The 15,945-nt window shown below is 41.6% G+C and overlaps 1 protein-coding gene and 1 long non-coding RNA gene across 3 annotated transcripts in view; one reads left to right on the top strand and one right to left on the bottom strand.

Moving 5' to 3' along the window:
* ablim2 (actin binding LIM protein family, member 2) overlaps positions 1-15,945 on the top strand; it is a 235,904-nt gene that overhangs the window by 57,936 nt on the left and 162,023 nt on the right. The gene's annotated exons all lie outside the window — the stretch shown is intronic.
* Positions 3,235-6,183, bottom strand: LOC115376374 (uncharacterized). The gene is made up of 4 exons (XR_003929795.1): positions 6,025-6,183; positions 5,648-5,734; positions 5,421-5,513; positions 3,235-4,173 (listed from the first exon to the last, which is right to left on the bottom strand). It is a non-coding gene; the product is annotated as an uncharacterized LOC115376374 (long non-coding RNA).

Genomic DNA, 15,945 nt, shown 5'->3' with positions numbered 1-15,945 from the left:
GGGACAATCTTGGACAATAAGCTAAATTTTACCTGCCACTCAGACAATCTACAAAAAAGGGCCAGCAACGACTGTCCTGTCTGAGGAAACTCTCCCTGATGATTTTATTTTATAAATCATACATCGAATCTGTACTGACCAACAGGTACAAGCACTCCTTTGTCCCTTCAGCCATTTCTCTCTTGAACTCCGGACGGGAGAGGAGTCGTACTTGATTTATTGATTGTTTAATTGATTTATTGATTATTATTGGATTGTTTGACTGATTTTGTATGATTATGTTATTTATACAGGAATTGCTGTTTGCACTGATTGCACTTTCCCCGTCATGCATGGGTGTTGCTTCTGACGTTGTTGATGTTGTGCCAGTACACACTGTATTCTTTTAAACCTTTTATGCCTTTATGTTCTCTATGTCTTGTATGTTTTAAATGTTGTTCACTGCTTGCTGCAACAACAATCGCCCTATAGGGACACGAATAAATTTGAACTTGAACAACATGGGCAGACCAATCGGCTTCCTTTGAGAAACTGTGGGTCAGGCTGCTTGACATTAGCTTGGGAGCCAGAGCTACCACTAATTTTAGTGCTCATGTTTCTGCAGATTCATTGGCTGATTGTCTTACATGGTCTTACTTCAATCATGAACAATATCGAAATTACTACTTTAAATTTATTATTGAGAGGTTACTTTATTAATTTATCTATCAAACAAGATTTTGTCGAAATTGTCAAAAATCGTTTATTGCCCAGTCCTGATTTGTCCCCAACAGCCCAACAGTTCCCTGAAGTGAACAATGGAAAGGAGATCAGAATCTAACTGTGCCAGGCAGTTTAATAGCTACACAACAAAGTCATCTGATGTGGAATGTTTTTGTGAGGGATGGGCAGAACGTATCCCAAAACAGCAATTCAAGCAACTTTTTTTTTAAACATTTGAAACCATACACCCTGAAAATAACAAAGTGGTACACAAACAAGAAGATGCCTTGAAAATGATGAGGGTGGCAGGAGAATTTTTAGAGAGGCAAAATACAGTACATCCAGGGAGCATTCAGTATCATATTGAATAAACAGTGTTGGTATCACACATCCCTATTGTCTGCATTTGGAGTTGATGCATTTATATTAAACTGATGCTGACAGCAAGAGTGAATGTTATAGAATCTGTAATCAGTGAATGGCATGTTGTGTGACTCAGTGCAGTTGGAGGCACAGAGTAATGTACTGTGGGTGCTGATGATGTGCTATGTGTTTCAATAGGGCCAGTGCTGTACTGGACTCTCTCCCTTAGCTTTTAAACCTGCTTGGCATATGCCCAGGGTTTTTGCACCAGCTCTACTTAAACAGCTGACTTGCAGCTTTCCAGAGAGGCTGAATTCATGAGTCATGGTGTCACTCACTGTGTTTAAATATATGGCCTACAAACACAGGCAGCTCTGATCACTCACCATTTTTTTTTTACTCCAGCTCTTTTATTTCTGCCTACGCCACCCTTTCTGTTCTTCCCCCATGAGCTGTCTTTGTCATAAACCATCGTTAGAGCAAGGCCTGTCGTGCAGGTGTACACACACACACATACAGTCTAGCAAGTGCCAAGCTGTGTTGTGGTTTTCTGCTACATCACAGGGTCTGTGCACCAGTCACATGATCCCTGTTTTCCTGTTGTCAGACATGCGCTACTACTGAACATATAATGGATTATGTTATTTATGCTCATCATACCTGCTTATGACTTCAGACAAATATGAGGAAACATTCCAGTTTGGCCAGCTGCAGCAACAAGGCATTATATAATCTTTTCTTCTGTGAGAGAACATATTCACTGAGGGATGCCAGGAATTATGTTTTCAAACAAAGACCATATTCATTAGATGATGTATGACCCAACATTTAGCTACACTTGGCTTTTCTACCAGTGCAATTTACTAATTTTTAATTTTTACTAAATGAGTGAGAGGTATGAGAATCAAAATATGAGAGATGACATGATATGAGAGACTCTGTAACCACATCAGGTGTGTGCTCTGTGTATGTCTGTATTTGTGTGGTGTTGGGGGAGGGAGACAAGTGAGTACAGAAACAAAAGGAAATTATTTGATAAGTGATTTGATTGCTATTTACATGATATTATCATATGTATATGTCTATATTTCATTTTTTAAATATCATGTTATTGTCAATATGGGTATATTGCAATACTGCTTGTAGAAATAGTTATAGTAGCAGTTATAGTAGTAGCAGTAGTAGCAGCAATAGTAGTAGGAGCAGTAGTAGTAGAGCAGCAGGAATAGTAGTGGTCATCATAATAGTATTAATAGTGTTAATAGTAATAGTGGTGGTAGCAGCAGCAGTAGTAGTAGTAGTAGTGTTATTATTTTAGACTTTAATGTTAACTTGCCTTGTCATATTCTATCACCTTACCCATTGAGAAACCAGTCTTTGTCATTTCCTGTCCTCAGTTTATATGACAAGTTCTTTCCTTTGTAGAAGCCCTTGGTGTCATTTGCCAGTGAGGTCAGAGGTCAGCTTTCAGCTCAGTTCAGGTTGCATCCGTGACAGGACAGGCTGAATCATAGGTTTAGCTCTTCCCCTTGTGAGGAAAACCACAACTCATGAAGTCTACTTTAACGTAATTGTAGTTATTTAAGCTAGGTCATTCCTCTTTGGTAATTGCACAGCTATTTCTCTGCTCCCTTCCCCAGTTTTTACCAATAGACCTGCATCCGGTATTGGCCCATGAGTTCTGTTCATGTCGTTTTCTTGGCCTGTATTGAGTTAGATAATTTTACTGGGTTTTGTGTTCAGATGAAGTATAGGAAACTCTAAGAGTTGACATAATGGCAATAGAGCAGTAAAGGCAGGTGTCTGCTGCTCCTTAACAAGTCATACATTTTTAGACTCAAAGCTTTAAAATGTCTCAAATACAGTTGAGGAAAGAATCTTTAGTCACAAATTTAATTGGTCTTAAAAATCTTGTGGCCTCTGGGCAGGGACGCTGGAAGTCAGTCAGAGATGGGGGTGCTGGGACAAAGTTTTTAATTTTTTAATTTTTATTGCCATTGCAGAAAAAGCAGGGGGTGCTACAGCACCCTCAGCACCGCGACTTCCCGCGCCGGTGCTTCTGGGTACAGTGTTTTCGGGGTGTAAACAGTCAGTCATGCAGTTTTCAGAATCAGAATCAGAAAGATCTTTATTGCCAAGTTTTCACAAACAAGGAATTTGACTTGGGGTTAAGGTGCTTTGCATGAATAAATAAATAACACACAGTATTATGATCTGGAAAAATAAAATTAAAAAAAATGTAAATTACAAAATTTACAGTTCAAACCAGATCAATAATTGTTGTCATTTTGATGTTTATTTTGGTTGCCATGTGGTCACAAATGTCATTGTAACCTGCATTAAAAAGTTTTAAAATGTCTGAAATTTCACTTGATGGAATTTTCAGACACCCTGTGGAGATGAGGGTGAACTCCTTAGCCACTTTGTCTTGCAGCAGTATCCAAAATATTACATTAAAACATTAAGAGATTACAAGATTACAATGGAAATTAATCCATTAAATTCATAACCTCTAGGCTTGACTAATCATGCAGTTTGTGGAACTTTTGCAGGATTGTTAGCATGCCAGGTTAGCATAGGAATAATGACACATTTAACATACAGTAAATACTGACTTACGTTTTGCTGAAGGGGGGTGGGGTGGGGTTGGCAGCAGTTAGCTCTCATATGTGTTACACTTTTAGCAACTAAGGGTTGTATATAGTACCAGAAAATGGTTCTTGATGCAAAGACCATGAAAGATCCCTTGTTGGTACCTTAAAAACAATTCAATGATATTTGAGTAGCAATTTTAAAAGATTAAGGATCACTGGGCTTTTTGATCTGGTTTAATCAATTTTTATGTTAGTCCATTGTTTTTAAGAACAATGGACAGTTTACATTTTTTGGAATAAACTTATTTAAGATGGTATCCCAAAGTGAATGTCCTCAAGGTCATCCGCCAAGTCACCAGAAAGTTCTCCTGTTGTTGGTAATGTGAGCGTTTTGATCCCTTGCCCATGCCTGCCACCTCTGCAGATGGTTCACACCAGGAATGTTGCAGAGCATCATGGAATCCTCCTGAGTTGAGGGAACACTCTATTTTTAGGGTGTGCTGTGGCATTGCTTCTGCAAGAGGAATTTGAAACATGACTTCTGTGTGCAGGCAAGAGAAACACAAGGTGTTTTTTTCTGGGAGAGCATTGGAGAGTATAGATGCAATGCTGCAATCATGTATGATCAGATTGACCATAAATATGAGCTGCTGACGAGGAATAAATGGGGAAAATTACCCTATGGTACAAATACAGTTTGCACCGTAGGGTAATTTGCAAACACAACTTGTGGGAGTTTCTAATAGACTTTGATATGGCCCACTTAGCATCACAAATTGGCAGCAAACACAGCAGTGAATTCATTGACATTGACTGTCCATGGTAAAAAAAAAAAAAAAATTTATCAGGTCCACCCACACTAACAGTTTACTCTACCTAATAAGAGTGAACATGGCTGATATGAAAGTACATCACTGTAAAATCCAATTAGTTATCATTACTTAAAAAAAGCATGCAAACCGATTGCACTTAAAAAAACAAGAGCACTAAGTATTTTAAGTTGTACTAACTAGCACTTCCTTCATAGAGTACACTTACAAATAAGTTTAAGCAACTAAAACAATCAAGTTGAGTATACTTGATAACTTACTTTAGATACACTCTTGATTTAGTAAAGACTACTCAGAATTACTATTTTAATCTACTAAATCATTACAAGTGAAATTTACTGTGTTCAGTCCATAAAACACACTTATCTACGTTGGACAAACTTAGCATCTCTAAGTTATATATTTACTTGAACAGCAATCTGACTTACTTGCTAAAACCATGCAAACCTGACTTCAGCAATGGTTCAAATATCTATACAGGAATGAAAAATAGGTTCCAATCTCCTAAAATAATCTGAATTACAATTAAACATAATAATTGAAGGCAAGGCATTTTTAAGGCATTTCTGCTTTATTTGATAGTGACTGTGGAATCAGCTCTCTCCATGTGTCAGAGAGGCAGACACTCTCTCTACATTTAAGTCTAGGCTTAAAACCTTCCTCTATGACAGAGTTCAGGTAGCCCTCTCCCCCTCTCTTTCTTCTCTCTTCTCCCTCTCTTCACCTCTCCCCATCTCTTTCTCCTCTCCATCTCCTCTCCTCATCTCCTCCTCTTCTCCCCATCTCTTTCTCCTCTCCATCTCCTCTCCTCATCCTCTCCCCATCTCCTTCTACTCTCCTCTCCCCCTCTTTCTCTTCCCTGCTCTCCTCTCCTCTCCTCATTTCCCCATCACCGTGTGTGCTCCTTTAGGATGCTCATATTAGAACTTACAAAGCAGGTGTTGTAGAAGTCACTGGGATCATCACCAAGCAGAACAGGGAGGCCCCGGAGTACAATGGTACGCACTGCCGTCACATCTGGATTCTAGAAGTGGATGATGAACAAATTCAGCTCTAGATAATGCAGCATTCAAAAGCTACAGTGCAAAACAATTGTTGTTGCAAAAAAAAAAAAAAAAAAAGCAGCAAAACAGCAATCACTATTTGAAGTCACCTTACCATGAGAAATAAAGACAGACGAAGCCTTTCATCAAAAAAGTCCACCTGTAGGTTCTTGGTGACTACCCTATTGAACTCTGCATTCACCTGCAACACACAGCAAAAAATATGATGAGTAAATAGGGTTGGACCACTGTGGAAAAATACATTCACAACCATTAATAGTTAAATTTTATTACAACAGTAATTGGCAGACTGCCATTTAGTATTTAGTCACAAGGCAGAATGACAGAACTACAGAAGATGGGAAGCGTATTAGAGCCACTGGGGAAAAAAAAGAAAAACAAACAAAAAAAAAAAACACATTTCTACTGCTGGTGGTTCTAACTCCTTAAAGGAATAGTTCACCCAAAATTGAAAATACATCATCTACTCACCACCTTGCAGGTAAGATGTCAGGGGAAGTTTTCTTTAGCCCTCTAGCACTGCTGGAGCTCCACGGGGAAACAGCTTCCTGTATTTTTACAAACAATGGATGTCTGCAGTAACCACGGGCAAAATCGAATAAAAGTACCTCCAAAAATGCAACAAAATCCTCAAAGCTTCTCATCTGCCACAATCCATATGTCAGGAAACTGCAACATGCAAAATTACATGCAAAAGATAATATTTTATATATATTTACAGGCTAAATACGTCCCTATGCTTTTAGCTTTGAGCACCATTTGAATGTTCTCTCTCTGGTCACGTGACAGCTCGTGCATGTATGTATTGCTTTTCTGCTGTTTTGCTAACCCAGTGCCTGGCCATGTGCATTTGTTTACAACGAAGACAGCGAAAAATAAATACATGAAGCGATGGATAACATTATTTATCATATACAATGTTATGACATGTATATTTGTGTAGTCTTAACTGTCATAAACAAAAGATTGTGGGTTATGGAGCGCGTTTGTGTCGCGGTGCCGCAGAGACAAGAGCTGGGACACCGGGGCGGCGGCTGAGTACTACACTGATGTTACAAGGTTGGTTTTCAGCAATGAGACGCCAGGTGGAAGGCAGAGAGCCTCCATTCTCACTCATAACAAGTCACAAGTGATGTAGTTAACTATCACAATTACTCTGGAGCTTTTTAATGAAGGTAAAAATCAATGTAGCATAGCCATGGGAAAAAATCCTGCATAGTTTCTCTTTAGATAGATAGATAGATAGATATACTTTATTGATCCCAACCAGGGAAATTCTGGTGTTCCAGCAGCGACAGTAGAAACATACAATAAAGTTAACTAAAAAAAGAATAAAGGCTAAATATATACAATAAAGACTATAAAGACTAAAAACTAAAAATATACAATAAGGGCTAACCTAAGGAAAAGAGATACGAGATGTGAAAATATACATATGGAATGAATATGACAATATACAGATGGAACTGAAGTATATACATGATTGTATAGATTGTATAGATAAGGAGAGTTAGCATGAAACCACGAAACCAAGAACCAAGTGGCAGAACCTGATGCCCGGTAATGGGATTCAGGAGCTAACCAACTTGATTTGACCTCTTAAGAAATCACCACTTCCCCTCCAGTCTGAAAAACAGTGTGAATGTATATTAACCTAGGATGTAATATATAGATAATAAATAATAAATAAACAGTTAAGGTGCTGGGTAGTGGATAATAAATAAACAGTTAAGGTGCTGAGTGATGTATAATAAATAAACAAACAGTTAAGGTGCTGAGTGGTGGAGTGTTAAAAACAGAACTATACAGCAGACAGTTGCAAGTCTCTGTGATTTGTTGTACAGTGTGATGGCTTGTGGCAGGAATGATTTCCTGTATCTGTCCCTTCGACAGCGAAGCTGTAACAGTCTGTTGGAGAAGGAGCTCCGCTGTCTGTCCAGAGTGTGTGTGTGTGTGTGTGTGTGTGTGTGTGTGGTGGAGAGGGTGATCAGGGTTATCCATGATGGATAACAGTTTGTTCAGTGTCCTCCTCTCCACCACAGCCTCCACAGTGTCCAGTTTGCAGCCAATCACGGAGCCAGCCCTCCTGATCAGTTTGTTGAGTCTGTTGGTGTCACTGGCTCCGATGCTGCTCCCCCAACAAACCACAGCGAAGAAGAGTACGCTGGCCACAACAGACTGGTAGAAGATCTCCAACATCTTGCTGCACACATTGAAGGATCTCAGCTTCCTCAGGAAGTAGAGTCTGCTCATCCCCTTCTTGTACACAGCTTCGGTGTTGGATTTCCAGTCCAGTCTGTTGTTGATGTTGACAGCCAGGTACTTGTAGTCCTCCACCTCCTCCACATCCTCTCCCAGAATACACAGTGACTGTGAAGCCGTCCTCTTCTTCCTGAAGTCAATCACCATCTCTCTGGTCTTGCTGACATTCAGCCTCAGGTGATTGCGTCCAGCCCACTCCACAAAGTTATCCACCACTGCTCTGTACTCCCCTTCCCTTCCCTCACTTATACACCCAACAACAGCCGAGTCATCAGAAAATTTCTGCAGGTGGCATGACTCGGAGTTATATTGAAAGTCAGTGGTGTATAAGGTGAAAAGGAAAGGGGACAGCCATGTGGAGCTCCTGTATCACTGACCACCGCGTCAGACAGAACACTGCCCAGGCGGACAAACTGTGGCCTGCCTGTCAGGTAGTCAATAATCCAGTAGACAATGTAGGTGTCGACACCCATCACCCACAGCTTCTCACCCAGCAGCAGAGGCTGGATGGTGTTAAAAGCACTGGAGAAATCAAAGAATGTGATTCTCACAGTGCTGCCACCACATCCAGATGCATATGAGCTCGATGCAGCAGGTAGATGACGGCGTCATCAACTCCCAAATGGGGCTGGTAGGCAAACTGTAGAGGGTCTAGCAGCTCCTTCACCTGCGGCCTCAGGTGGGCCAAGACCAGCCTCTCCAGCACCTTCATCAGATGAGATGTGAGGGCAACTGGTCGGTAGTCATTGAGGTCCGATGGAGTCGACTTTTTCGGGACAGGAACCAGGCAGGACGTCTTCCACAGCACCGGGACTCTCTCCTGACTCAGGCTCAGGTTGTAGAGGTGTTGGATGACAGAAGACAGCTGGCTGGCACACGTCCTCAGGATCCTGGGGCTGATACCATCAGGTCCTGCGGCTCCTCTGGTGGAGTCTCTCCAGCTGTCTCCTAACCTGGCCCGTAGTCACAGTCATGCGGGGGAGGGTGCTGGTGTCTTCAGTGGAGGAGGAGATAGAGGGGGAGGGGGAGGAGAGGTGCTGCACAGGAGTGCTCACCACATGGGGGAGAGGGGGGAGGGGTGGATGCGGTGGGGGTGTGTGGGGGTCTGGATGTGTGAGGGAGACAGAAGGCTGTGCGCTGAACCTGTTGAAGAAAACGTTCAGCTCGTTGGCTCTCTCCAGGCTGCCTGATGGTAGCCTTTGTCTCCCTTTACATCCGGTGATCTGTTTCATCCCAGTCAATTAATAAAACGGTTAAAAAGATGTATTAAGATTCTTTTTAAATATCAGAGGTGGAGGTCATGTTTTAAAAATACTTTTGACAGTAAAATTACACCTTGAAAAACAACTTACTGGCAACTATCATGGCACATTGAGCTCTGACAATGAACACATTTTCTTAAACTCCATGTGTGTGTCACATGTTGGGATATGTATTTATATTTAAGTCACCTTCAAATCAAGAGAAGTTACAACATGAACAAGCTAGATCCCAGCTAGTTGGCTCTTGTCATGCTTCCTGAGCAATGTACACAAGTCAAACAACACCTGACACTGAAACAAATGTTTGGTCATACAGAAACCTCCTGGAGGCTGCACAGTGGAACGAATGAACAAATCTCCAGGCCATGGCCTGAACTGGCGAACGTTATGCCTGTTTGGTTCGTTAGCTAGCTAACTAACGCTAACGTTAGCTCGCTAACGCTAACAGTCGTAGCGCTAATTAAAACATATTAACAGGCCAAAAAATGCTGGATAACTTACCTTACCTTACCTTTCTTCAAAAGAATAAACAAGACAACACAAAAGTCAAGTCAGCAGGCTGCCCTCAGTGCCCCGACCTGTGTGCTGGACTGGTGCATTGGCAGCTGAGCGGGAGACTGACTTTTGTTACTGCGCATGTGCACTTCTTCTTTGAATGCGCAGTGTGAGTGAGACTGTTGGCTACTTGTTGCTAGTGAGCTTAACTCTAAATAAAGTAATCTTCACTCTACACACTAAGTATTTTGCGTTTTTCACAATGCAAGTGATTGTTACTTCATAAATACCAGTCATAAGTGCATATTGTTGATTACCTAGTAAAGTTAACTAATATATGCATGTCAGGATAGCTATTGGATTTTACAGTGTGGTAAGGAGCTGCAGCAAGGAGGTCTATTGAATTTAGCAAAAAAAATTACATCCTGTTAGTCCACATTGTCTAAAGCAATTTGAAGAAACATTCACATTATCGTGAAAAGACAGCACTTGTGTTGTGTAAGATGTTTTGAACAGTGTGCGTGACATATACTGGTACACTCCACAACACGTGGTGGTGCTGTATTAGTGAACAAGGGAGTATATGAGGCTAAATGCTGTCTGTAGCTACACTATATTACCAAAAGTATTCGCTCACCTGCCTTTACTCATACTATGAACTGAAGTGCCATCCCATTCCTAACCCATAGAGTTCAATATGATGTCGGTCCACCTTTTGCAGCTATTACAGCTTCAACTCTTCTGGGAAGACTGTCCACAAGGTTGAGGAGAGTGTTTATAGGAATTTTTGACCATTCTTCCAAAAGCGCATTGGTGAGGTCACACACTGATGTTGGTCGAGAAGGCCTGGCTCTCAGTCTCCGCTCTAATTCATCCCAAAGGTGTTCTATCGGGTTCAGGTCAGGACTCTGTGCAGGCCAGTCAAGTTCATCCACACCAGACTCTGTCATCCATGTCTTTATGGACCTTGCTTTGTGCACTGGTGCACAGTCATGTTGGAAGAGGAAGGGGCCCGCTCCAAACTGTTCCCACAAGGTTGGGAGCATGGAATTGTCCAAAATGTTTTGGTATCCTGAAGCATTCAAAGTTCCTTTCACTGGAACTAAGGGGCCAAGCCCAGCTCCTGAAAAACAACCCCACACCATAATTCCTCCTCCACCAAATTTCACAGTCGGCACAATGCAGTCTGAAATGTACCGTTCTCCTGGCAACCTCCAAACCCAGACTCGTCCATCAGATTGCCAGATGGAAAAGCGTGATTCATCACTCCAGAGAACGCGTCTCCACTGCTCTAGAGGCCAGTGGCGGCGTGCTTTACACCATTGCATCCGACGCTTTGCATTGCACTTGGTGATGTGTGGCTTGGCTGCAGCTGCTCGGCCATGGAAACCCATTCCATGAAGCTCTCTGCGTACTGTACTTGAGCTAATCTGAAGGTCACATGAAGTTTGTAGCTCTGTAGCAATTGACTGTGCAGAAAGTCGGCGACCTCTTTGCACTATGCACTTCAGCATCCGCTGACCCCTCTCCGTCACTTTACGTGGCCTACCACTTCGTGGCTGAGTTGCTGTTGTTCCCAAACACTTCCATTTTGTTATAATAGAGCTGACTGTTGACTGTGGAATATTTAGGAGCGAGGAAATTTCACGACTGGATTTGTTGCACAGGTGGCATCCTATGACAGTTCCACGCTGGAATTCACTGAGCTCCTGAGAGCGGCCCATTCTTTCACAAATGTCTTGTTTCACAGTCTGCATGCCTGAGTGCTTGATTTTATACACCTGTGGCCAGGCCAAGTGATTAGGACACCTGATTCTGATCATTTGAATGGGTGAGCGAATACTTTTGGTAATATAGTGTATATCCCTACATATCCACTGAAATAACATCTTCATATCAAACCTGTAGGCTGACATTTTTCCATGCAAATGTTTTCTGTTGTGGCATGCCTCTGTATGTCTTCAAGGAATTGCTACAAAAAAAATCTGAAATGCACCTAATGACATTTTATTCCATTTTTGGACCAGCAACTGTACATTCACATGTACAATAAAGCAAAATGTCTTTGGCTGTGATTTCAAAAGTTAGCAGTCTGTCCACATTCAACAAAACCTTTTTTGTATGAAAATGTGAGCATTCCTTTAGGGGCAGCAGAACAACCAATACCGTCTTGTAATTACAGAAGTTAGATCCCGGTAGTGATCATTTGTACTTGACTAAGACAGCAAATCCTGCTTTATTGTAAGTCACCCGAGATAAATGCTCCACTGACTGCACATCACCGACCATGCATGGGTGCTATTTGGAGACATGTGGCTGTTTTCTTTGGATTGGATTCTTAGGATTTTGTGTATAGTAAACCTGTATATTTGGCAAATATACTTGTCAAATATCATATTTAGTATTCCACAAAATACAGAAAAGGGAGGATAAGAACACAGGTGCAAACAAACCCATGGATTAAAAACATCATGACACATCATCAAATAAAGAACACAAGACACATCATCACATTTGAGGAACCATTCTTTCTCTTGTTGTCCTTCAATTTTTACCATGGGAGACAGAGACTGTTTGCCCATGTTACATCACTACACACCACTGTCTTGGCAAGTGCGTGGCACATGTGCGTGTAAGTGATAAGCTACAGACCATGGTCCATGTTGTGTGTATTCCCAGGGGCTTCCAGTGGTGCGACTGTATGTAGTATTGACATGTAAGTGTTGCATAAGTCAGACAGTTGCCTGGCTGGCCCTGACCTTTCAGACAGCCACATCAGAGGAGACACCATAAAGGTTGATTAATGATCTGGACAACTGGGCCTAGAGAAAAGAGGGGGGGGGGGGGTCATGAAAGTAGGGCATTTAAGTAGAAGCATATACTGGTGATTTCCTCATCTCAAACAATTTCTTGAAACAAAAGCCAACAACAGTGGTGGATATACCACAACAAAAAATGTCAATAACCTGTCATGTGCCCTTGAGCATCAATTACAGCTCTCATGCTGTTCATAAGTCGATTTATTGTCTGCTGAGGCATGGCATCCCACTCTTCTTGAAGGGCGGCCCTCAGGACATTGAGGTTCTGGGGTACAGAGCTCCGAGCCTCTACACGGCGACTCAGCTGATCCCATAGGTTTTCTATGGGATTCAGGTCTGAGAAAGTGCAGGCCACTCCATTTGAGGTACCCCAGTCTCCAGCAGTCATTCCCTAATGATACGACCTTGATGAGCTGGAGCATCAAACACCTGATGTGAATTTTGCCGTTAAACTCCTTGTTAGAGAACAGCAACTTGTGCAAAAAGTACTGAAACATTGAACAGTTGGACATGTGCATTCAAAAGTTTACAGAAGGTCACATCAAGTTCACCTGTAAAGGTTATAATGCATTTTAGGTTCATCCTGAAATTTCACCTGAAAGCCGAATATCCCTAACTTTTTGTGAGTTGAGTATATACTGTATGTATAAATATTAGGGCTGTAGTCAACCAGTCAAAATCTTGGTCAACTAAAGTCCTGAAATTTCGACCAAAAGTCGACTGATCGGGGGGCAGTGGGAATACACACAATAAATAAATAAATAAATAAATAAAATACTATTTTCAGATTAATTAACTGGACAGTAGCCTACCTGGAAGCCTTGTCCGCCTAAATGAATTATAAATAAACATAAACGACAAGTCTTTGCAGTATATTAACCCTTTCATGCATGAATTATGAAATCACTGAGGTGGATTTTTTTTCAATGTGTTTTTTTTACCCACAAGCAAGACTTAAAACAAATGAAAGTGATTTTTTTTTCTAAATTATTTTTTTTGTCAGAGATACACAACTGTCCACTGTAGTGGACACCGCGCATGAATGGGTAAAAAAATGCAATTTAGTAATAAATGTTCTTTTTTTTATAGAAACCATGTTTTATACAGCTCAAACAGAGAAAACATTATGGTAACTGATCATATAAACAAGGTTTAATGTAAAAACAGCTCATAAAAGTATTAATTTGGTTACCACCAGTAACTGTGAAAAAGTGACTATTTCTATCATATTATTGCAATATAGCATGAGTAAAAGATTAAGCTATTATGAATGTAATGTAAAAATCTTCATGGGCACAATGCCACTGTACAAACAATTTGCATACTGCATGTTACATCAAGTAGGTGAGAATTATTTAATCACTGAACTTCACTTATTTGTAAGAGCAATATAATTTGTCACATTTTTACTAAATCCATGAATAGCACGTTTTATTGCCACCGTTTGATTAAAATGAATTAAGAACAGAACACAGAAACAGATTCAGCAAGTATGACAAAAGTCTCTAAATTTTCATTTGATGAGTCGTAAGACACTTTGAATTGGAGCTCAGCGAGTGTGGAAATGTCCAAAACATCCTGGGCACAATGCCACTGTGCAGGCCTGGCAGACATACTTTGTTTTCTTCTGGCAGATCTCATCTCTGCAACGACTGGCATTTTTCATGTCCATCAACAGTGGCCAGTGATGTCCTGGGGTGTAACGGATCTCCCCTGGTATATTCACAGCCACTTTTGGGGGGACAGGAGGTGGTGAGGCATCGCTAGGCCTACCTCGGGAGCGCTTGTGTGACCCAACACTAAGCAGTGCTGCGGCAACTGATGCTTTAAACTCAAGGAGATCCTTCGCATTGCCATGCTTCTGGCAGTAAAGCATCCATGCATTCACACAGGTGACATCCAAAAAGTGGAAAAAAATGCGCAAGTACCATTTCAGATTTTTACGCCGATTGGCGTATGTAGCCACACACTGATCCAAAAGATCAACACCTCCCATGCTGGTGTTGTAAACCTTGATGACATGTGGACGCAGGATTTGGATGATTTTTTTCTCCTTCTTGGTCCACCTTTTGGCTGCATCTTGTGGATACTTCCCTGCATATGTGGAGGCAACATGGATTACCTGACTATCCAGCCACCGGGTCACAGTGATATTCTCTTCACTGGTCACCACTGAAGAGGCCCCTCTCCCTTCCTCAGTCAGTGTTTCTTTATCCTTCAGCTTAGCTTGAGCTCCCATGAGCCTGTTGGCTCGGCAGGTTCCTGTGGCCTCAATGCCTTGGCTTTTTAGTTTCTCCAAAAGGGGGATGGAACAAAAGAAATTATCAAAGAACACTTTGTGGTTCTTCCCTTTTATGTTCTCACAAAGTCGGAGCACCACCTCTGCTGCCATGCCAAGCTCCCCCACTCGACCCCTGCCTCCAGTAGCTCCCTGGTATAGCTCAAACTGGTACATATAACCAGTAGAGGCCCCAGCTCGAACCCACACTTTGAAGCCCCAGGGTTTGGGTTTCTTGGGAATGTATTGCTTGGTGGTGTGCTTTCCCTTAAAGGGGATGTTTTGTTCATCGATTGACTGGAACTCCTCTGGCTCCATGGCAGTCAAGAAAGTTGTGCGAAGGACATCCAGTACGGGGCGAACTTTGAAAAATCGGTCATCCCCAGCGTCATCATTCAGGTCCACGAAGTGCAGGTGCTGTTTGATCTCCTCGAAACGGTTTGCAGTCATTGTATCAGCGATGCCATTTTGCCGCAGCCCTGGGTTGGAGGACCAGTACATGCGAAGTCTTGGATACTTGATGTACGACATCATCAGATTTATTCCCAGGAAGACTTTCAGTTCTGGTTTTGTCAAACCAAAGTTGATCTTGCCTTTGTACAGCGCATACACATTTGATTGATAAACAATCAGATCAAGGAGACTGTCAGGAAAGAGACTCAAAAATATCTCAATGGGCTCCTCTCCCTGAACATGAACAGTGTTCTGGCCCTGAAATATTGGTGGCTGTCCCTCATAATCATTATCTTTTATCCTCCAGGTTCTTCTTTTTCGTTTCCCTAAACCTCCCTTAATCACTTCTCCTGTTTCACCATCATCTTCAATCTCTTCTCCTGCTTCTCCCTCATTCTCTTCTTCTCCTGACTCACTCTCAATCTCAGCGTCCCTGCTCTTTCTGTTTCTGGATGGCCTCTCTGGCTGATAATCACTGTCATCATCACTGCATTCTGATCCACTTGATTCTGGTATTTCTGTGATCACCCTGTATAACTGTCACACACACACACACACACACACACACACACACACACACACACACACACACACACACACACACACACTTATCTATCTAGCAACATATATTGTAAAGTTCAGTCAAGGGGAGACAATATAGCAAAAATGCTGTTTCCTGCACCTGTCAATTTTAGCTAACTTTGCTTTCTATAATTTCATTCTATATCAGATTATTAATGCGAAGGAAATGCACAACAGCCTTGGCTATGTGAGTCTGTAGATTTTAATTATTTTATTTCCTATTTTATGATTCAAAGAATGA

The sequence above is a fragment of the Myripristis murdjan genome, chromosome 18 (assembly GCF_902150065.1).
Source record: "Myripristis murdjan chromosome 18, fMyrMur1.1, whole genome shotgun sequence".
Classification (NCBI taxonomy): Eukaryota; Metazoa; Chordata; class Actinopteri; order Holocentriformes; family Holocentridae; genus Myripristis; species Myripristis murdjan.
This window is presented reverse-complemented; position numbering and strand designations above follow the sequence as displayed.